Source organism: Mustela nivalis, assembly GCF_964662115.1.
Source record: "Mustela nivalis genome assembly, chromosome: 9".
Taxonomy (NCBI): Eukaryota; Metazoa; Chordata; class Mammalia; order Carnivora; family Mustelidae; genus Mustela; species Mustela nivalis.
This window is the reverse complement of record NC_139028.1, coordinates 6,219,914-6,227,440: the sequence shown is the minus strand read 5'-3', so window position 1 is coordinate 6,227,440 and position 7,527 is coordinate 6,219,914. Positions and strand designations below refer to the sequence as shown.

The 7,527-nt window shown below is 44.3% G+C and overlaps 1 long non-coding RNA gene across 1 annotated transcript; it reads right to left on the bottom strand.

The window, feature by feature from the left end:
* Positions 1-2,007: 2,007 nt before the first annotated feature.
* LOC309840842 lies at positions 2,008-7,187 on the bottom strand. Its single transcript, XR_014298820.1, has 3 exons — positions 7,111-7,187; positions 3,005-3,113; positions 2,008-2,192 (listed from the first exon to the last, which is right to left on the bottom strand). It is a non-coding gene; the product is annotated as an uncharacterized lncRNA (long non-coding RNA).
* Positions 7,188-7,527: the final 340 nt, after the last annotated feature.

Genomic DNA, 7,527 nt, shown 5'->3' with positions numbered 1-7,527 from the left:
GAGGCTCTGGAGTCACACAAATGTCACCATTGAGATACGTCCCCACTCTTCATTCCCTTCCCTGTAAACCCAGGCAAGTGACACCTGCCTCACAGCACTGGTAACAAATAGGGAAGAGCACACGTTCCCACGTTCCCGGGTCAGACAGGACAGCCAGGGATCAGCGGCACATGAGGAGGTGACAGGTGGTCACTAAACTGAGCTCAGGTGCATACACAGCATTTTACGTCACCTTGAGATGGCTCCTCTTGTGACCTCTCGAAGAAGGTGGCAGTGGTGAGGAACGAACTCCAGGAGCTTATTAGCATACATGATCTTCAGGCCGTCTGGATGAGACTCAACGATCTGCTCTACAATCACCTAGCAGAAGGAAGAGCGTTTTATTTTTATTTATTTATTTGTTTGTTTGTTTGTGTTTTTGTTTGTTTTTAAAGCACCTAAAAGAGAAGTATGAACTATACACTACAGAGAAAAGAATCGTGTAAACCTTAAAAATGCACTTCGTCCTTCCTCCTCCCCACTCAGTATGCTTTCTAAACAGGAGGTAAGTAACATTGGCATGAAAATCTAGGTCCTGGGATTTGGGAATACTGCTCCAACCCTGGGGGACACAGAGGCTGAGGGACAGAGACTGGCCTGAAGCTAAAACATCACACACACTCATCTGCTTCCCTTCTGAGCTTAAAAGCAAAATACTGTATCTGCAGACAACAGCTCTGTATCATCTTCACCCTGGCCTTATCCTCTACCGTCTCCAGAACAGGGAAAGGGCTGAGATGGAAAGTGATGGAAGAAAACACATCTTATTTTGCTTTAGTATTTAATTTTTTTTGGTGAGGCTGAGTTGCAGGAGGTGAATGACAAGCATACAAACTTAAAATACAAACGTGGCCACAGTTCATTTAATGACATGGAAACGTAAAGTACTTCCCCAATTTAGCATATTAGATTCAGTTCAATGAAAAGGGCATAAATTAAATAACTAAAATATTTTCATTTAGTGACAAAGAATAATGTGATCTTTTTCACCCCCACAGAGAGAGCTATGAACTATAATAGGATACATACAAAGAACTGACAGATCATTTACTTTTAGTAGTCTTAATGAAGCTGAGAAGATTACTGAAATTAATCCTTCAATTTCATTTCTATCACTGGGATACTGTCTCGTTTTAAAACTGGAAGCCTTTCATCCTGAAGTCATGGTGGGTAGCTTTATACTTACCAGACAGAAAGAACACTCGCACTGGCAGGTGACTGGAAGAAAGCCCTCAAACGCTGAGACTGGCTTCATGACTTCTGTCCGCTTGAACTAGATGAAACCGACGCTCTCTAAGTTGGAAGCTGCTGATTGCTGGCGGCCTCACATGGTGCAGCCCATACTCCGGCCGCTCAGAGGCAGGATACACTGACTCCCTGTATTTTACTGTATCCTTATAGGTCAAGAACACTGGGTAACCAAGTTCTGGACTTAAGGTACTACCCGGCTAACTCGCACTTCAAAGCCCTTTATCTTTGAATATTCCCTCCCTCCCACCTTCCTAGCCTGGCAAACTCCCCCATGGTCTTCAAGACTTAGGCCACATCAATTCTGCGAAGACGCTTCCCCTCACAGACTTTCCCTGCGCACAGAGCTGTCTTCCAGCTCCTCCAGTGGGCACGGGTGCCTTGGTGGGGTCACGCTTTTCGGCAACTTCATTAACGTATAACTTATGGAAATGGAAATTGACCTGAAAATGTTCTGATCCGTACCTTCTTCCTAGGCAAGTCCCTCACCCCTACTAAATTAAGATGATCCCTGAGTTATGGCATCACTGGAAGAGACCAGAGCGCATGCCTGATTCCTGCCATGCTGATGGGCACCAAGCGGGACCAACCTTTTCTTACAACCAGAAGATCAGGAACTAAGAGCATCTTCAAGGAAGAGCCCTGAGCTCTCTCGCACCCAGTCAAGAAACAAAGCCAGATTAGATGCTCTGTGTTTGTGGAATGAGGTGCATGGGGGCACAAACCTCATCCATGTATGGTTTCACCAGTACTTGACCGACTAACGCCTCTGCATCCCGTGTCTTGTCAATTGTAGCATAAGTCTGGAGGCAGTGCCGTATGATGTCCACATTGGAAGTCTGAAGCCCTTCTAGCAGCAGGCCTCCCAGGGACTGCTGCAGCATGGCCGTAATGTGGGCTATACGCTGCAAGAACAGAGAGACCAGGAAAGAAGGTTCAGGTACCACAGTTTCTAAAAGCTCAAATATATGTGTATAATTTATATACATATGTGTTATATATATAAAGCGAGCCTCTAATTCTACCAGAATATATGTAAGATTAAAATCCCAACATTTCCTAGAGAATAACAATGAATCTATTCTCCCCATGATTGCTTTCTTTCTTTTTTTTTTAAAGGTTTTTATTTATTTATTTGTTGAGAGAGAGCACAAGCACACAAGGAGACACAGGCAGAAAGAGAAGCAGGCTTCCTGCCAAGCAAGGAGCCCAAGGTGGGACTCAATCCCAGGACCCTGGGATCATGACCCAAGCCAGAGGCAGTGGCTTAACTGACTGAGCCACTGAGGCGTCCCCTCCCTATGATTTCTTTGAAAGTAAGTCGGCTTCATCAAAGTGAAGTTCAGACAATTACGGAATGACAAAAAGTTATTTGCCTCTTAAGCTACGGAGTAAATCTGACAAACGTGCATTTAAACCCAGTCAAGGGCTTTGGATAAATGAACTCTGACTACATCATATGATGTGTCAAGTTACATGAAATTCAGAATTAATTTTACTTGCATAGTTTGGAGACTACGCTTGTGTCTTTACACAAAATCTATCTAGTGTGACATAATGGAAGCAGGGTCCCAAGCAGGAGACACTGAAAAAAAAAGAATTCAAAGCTAGCTTCAAAATCCTGTAGAGTAGCAATTATCAGGGGCAATGCTAGGTCAAACCAAAATCATCCAGGAAATTCGCAAACAGCAAATTGAAAATCGAAACCAACACTTGCTGGTCTTACTTTGTCCAGAAGAGGCATGCCTTTGCTCTGAACAGCATGAAAGTGTAACTGGTTAAATTCTGTGGCAATTCTCTCCAAAATCTGTCTAGTCCAGAGAGGGCTAGTAGAGACAATTAGAGAAATGAAATTCCCAAAGTTAAAAACCTGCCACCCCCACCGCCCCACATGCCTTACAGCGCTCAGGCACCTGCACCTGAACGCCATCAATTTTCATGACAAACTGTCTGTGCAGCAGGCCCCAGTGCAAGGGGTGAGGAGCGGGGAGGTCGTAGAAGCCACCGACGCAGCCTGGCCCAGGCCACAGGGCCCAGGCAAGGGGATGGAGCTATTTTAGGTCAGTGTGGGTACAACTGCATGATTCCTCCACGTTCCTCGGGCTCTCCCATTTGTGCCCTTCTTCTCCCTTCTTCTCCCATTCTCTAACCCCCTCCTCTCTCTTGCCCTGTCCTACCGTTCATACCCGAAGCCCCCTCTTCTTCTCTGCCTGCCTCATTCTCCCTCCCAAGTACCTCCCCAGTACCAACTACTGCTGTCTCCTCAATCAGCTAAAACTGACCGCCTAGCAGCAACCTGGGAAATCGCTCAGAGCAGTGGACTCCAAGTTTAAATTTACCCAACGGCAGAAAGAGCAAGCTCGGTGCTCCGGGAGCTGGTGAGAAATCACTCACAGTGCATCTGCCATCAAGTGGACTGGATACACTTCCCTCTTGCCCCCCACATTAGAAAGCGTCAACCCCATTCAAAAGGAAGTCGAACAGTGAAAGAAAAAAAAACACACAACAAAGGCCCCAAAGCCCCTGCTGGGCTCTATGAGGCATCCCACATCTGAGGATGGGCAGTCAGGTAGTAAGGAAACACACTGTAAGAAAACCCAAAATCGCTGGAGACCTGCCATGGTGTGCCCCATCCCAGAGCATCAGAACTGGTGTGGAGGGAAGGCAAGCGCTTGGCACGACCAATGCAGAAGCCTAATCCCAACCTCTACTGACTGATCCCATGTGCATTTCCTATTTATCCTTTTCTCGGCATTTCTGGGCCTGGCAGAGCATGATGGATTTACTGTGCACTGACGCTGCTCTGGCTTTCCTGACTCTAGAGCTCAGAGCTGCTCTTCTGGAGAAAAAAGTCCTCCAAGGTAATTCTGAGCAAGAAAGTGCACAATGTCTGTTTATCAAGGACAGTGTTGCAAAGGGACAGGATTGTAGACACAGAGCTCACTGAGGTGTTTCTATCCGATGAGCACAGCAGCAACAGCAAAGACGGGAAGAACACTGGAGGGCCAGCTCCCCAGGGGCCGAACGTGGACATGGCTGGAGGGGCTGCAGGCGCTGCCAAGGGCCGCAGTGAAGCAGAGCCGCTGGAGACACACGGGCTGCAGAAGGGCCGCGTGCAGACTGTCTGCTAAGTGTGGACGAACGGGGCAGTAGCACGAGTGCAATGGGCTAGAGACACAAGCACAGTGGAGGCTGACCACTTAGTTGAATGCCTTGATGTGAAAGGGGACAGAGACTTAGGACCAGAGAATCGCTTCCTTTGGGATGTGTCCGTTCTTAATCTCCATCATGAGACATGCGGAGCATATGGTCTCTCAAGTTCCTTCCAAATCTAAAACCTTAATTCCTAAAATTTAGAAACCTAACTCTGCCTGCAAGGGGAGGGACTGTTAGCGTCACACAACAGAGCACTCAGGGCACCAGGTGACCTTGACGCAGGCAGCCCAGCTGGTATGTGTAGGACCAGCCCCGGCTACTCCCACTGCACCACTGTGCGTCTCACAGTGCTGACAGGACCTAACTACTCATTTTCTGAGTCACTCATCTACCCTGGATGATTGAAAATTCACACCAGGAAGGGAACAAGACAATCACAGTGTAACAAAGAGAGCCATCATCTTTTTCCTATTTCATAAGTTTTTCCTTTCCTGTTTGTAAATTTCAATTGGATATGTCCTATACTGTTTCATAATAATATAATGCTGGTGCAAAATACATCAATGGTAATACTCTGGGCATGTCTAGGAAAAAAAATGAGATGGAGAAAAACCAAGATGAATGGTAGGTATGCCTTAAAGATCAACAGGACTTTGCTAGTCCTCAGGGAAGGTTATTCCAAATATACTTTTACACTGCAAGCATAATGACGTGTTGGAACTGTGGTCTATAACCAAAGCGTTTATAGGAACGTGTTATAGATTTTACCATTTCATGCTCTCCACTCTCCTGGAGCTACATTCTAGCCACAAACCTGGATTTTCTTCTTGTTCAGAAATGAATTCTAACTAAGCCGTCCCCGCCTAATTAGATTGGATGTAAAGTATTAATTTATGTGCTACTTAGTTAAAAAAAAAATGCTTACCTGCTTGCTTCTAGTGCAGAGGTTTCTTTCGAACTTTGTGAATTTAAGATTTTTTCAATCTTTTCCACTGATCAAATAACTTGTATAAGCCTCAACACACACATCTATAAAAATAAAAATTAAGCAAACAAAAAACGTCACCATCTTTACTCTTAATCATCTTTATTTCCCATGCTAAATGCAGGAAAATATAAGACCAAAAGTTAACTTCAAATATATAGGGCATGCTATATTTTGAATATTTTTATGAAACACAGAATTCTCAAGAATGCAAATCTTAGTTCTAGAATAAGCATACTTCCATATTCTATTGCAAGTTTATAGAGGAAAAAAAAAAAACCCTAGACTTTGCTTTCTCATATTCTATACTCTTATTTCTTTTTTTCCCCATCCTGAATCTTTCTATGGGCATTTCTTTCCTATTTTCTTAAAAAAGATTTGTTTATTTGAGAGAGAGAGAGACTGCATGTGCGCGTGCAGGGGAGGGGCAGAGGGAGAGAGAGAATCTCGAGCAGACATCCTGCTGAGCACAGAGCTCAATGCGGGGCTCAATCTCATGATCCTGAGATCATGACCTGAGCCAAAATCAAGAGTCGGACGTTTAACCAACTGAGCCACCAGGAGCCCCTCCATTTGTTTTCTTATGGCCCTTTATTCATGTTTTAACTTTGGCTTCCGATTGTACTGGCCCTCTCAGTTTACATGTGCATATACCTATATGCCCAAGCACCAAATCATTAAAGACCTTTTACACTACAAATATTATCAAAGAGGTTGAGGGACATTATGAAAACTCTCATCCTTAAAGAACAAAAAAATACAAAGTCATCCATTCAATAAATAATAATAATAATGAACACCCCTGGGAGCTCGATATTCATTCCAACGGGGGGTGGGGGGGGGCACGAGAAAATAAAACAAGAAATACACCCTGCTCTCACAAAGCTTACTGTTTTGTCTGGAAGCGCACGACAAGCATTCTTTGGACAAAAGCTGTGAGGAGATCCAGAGGCGAATTAAAAGAAGGTCCCTCAAACAGGCTTCTCCCCACTGAGATTTTAACAAATATGCTAATAATACACATAGAAAACATTGTACAGAGCAGCAGGCGAGAGTCAGAAGCCCAGACTCCCAATGCCCGCTGTGCCCCTACATCGTTATGCTCATGAATGATATCGGGGACACTTGGAACTGGAGATAGCACTAAGGGGCACACTCCCGGGGTGAGCCCTCAGATGTACAGAGCCATTGCCTGTCTCACACACCTGAAACTAAGCCAACACCGCATGCTAACTACTGGGAATTGAAAAAAATTAAAGTGAACACCAGAACATAAAGAACACAGGATCAGAAAATAACAGCAAACCTATGGCAGAATCCTGAGTTTGCTTTGGAAAGCCCACTTCTCCCCTAGTCTCTAATATAGGCCTATTTTCTTTACAGGGCCGCTGACAATTTATACAGTCATTAACTGTCAAGCGCTGCACTGACAACAGTTATCACTGTTTCTTGTTCTGGAAAAAGTGGGTGATCTTGAGATCGTGTGGGTACCTCTGAAATTCTGTCTTCTTATTTCAGGTAGATAACGTGACATAATGCATAAAATGCACATGCGTGAGAGCTTTGAAAAAAAGCTAAATTTAAAAAAAAAGAAAAAAAGCTGAATAGTGCTGACAAGTTCGCGGAGACAAGAGGAGAGGGCTTCAACTGGCATGCAGCATAAGAAATCTACTGGAGGGTACCTTTTTCTTCCTTATGTCCTCTTGTTTACACATTCGTTCATCTACTGCCCGAATTCCTTCACTGACTGATGACCTGAGACTCTTTAAAAGAATAATAAAGAGAATGTATTACAGACATTGTTTTGTCACATTATCAATTTCCTACATCTCATTCAATTCCACAGAAATTAATACCTGTGCACCAGTACTATGCAGATATTGACAAAAAAAAAAAAAAAAACATGATATACCAGACACAGTTACTGTTGAGGGGACTCATGACCTGGGGGCATAATGACACGAAGGCAGGGTCGCATGGCTAGAAGAAGAATGACATATACAGTGAAAGTTATGGGGATGAGGGGGCTTAGAATGGAGAACAGATAATATGAAGCAAAGTACAGGAGAGTCTGGAAATGCGACGGGGCTCGAATCGGA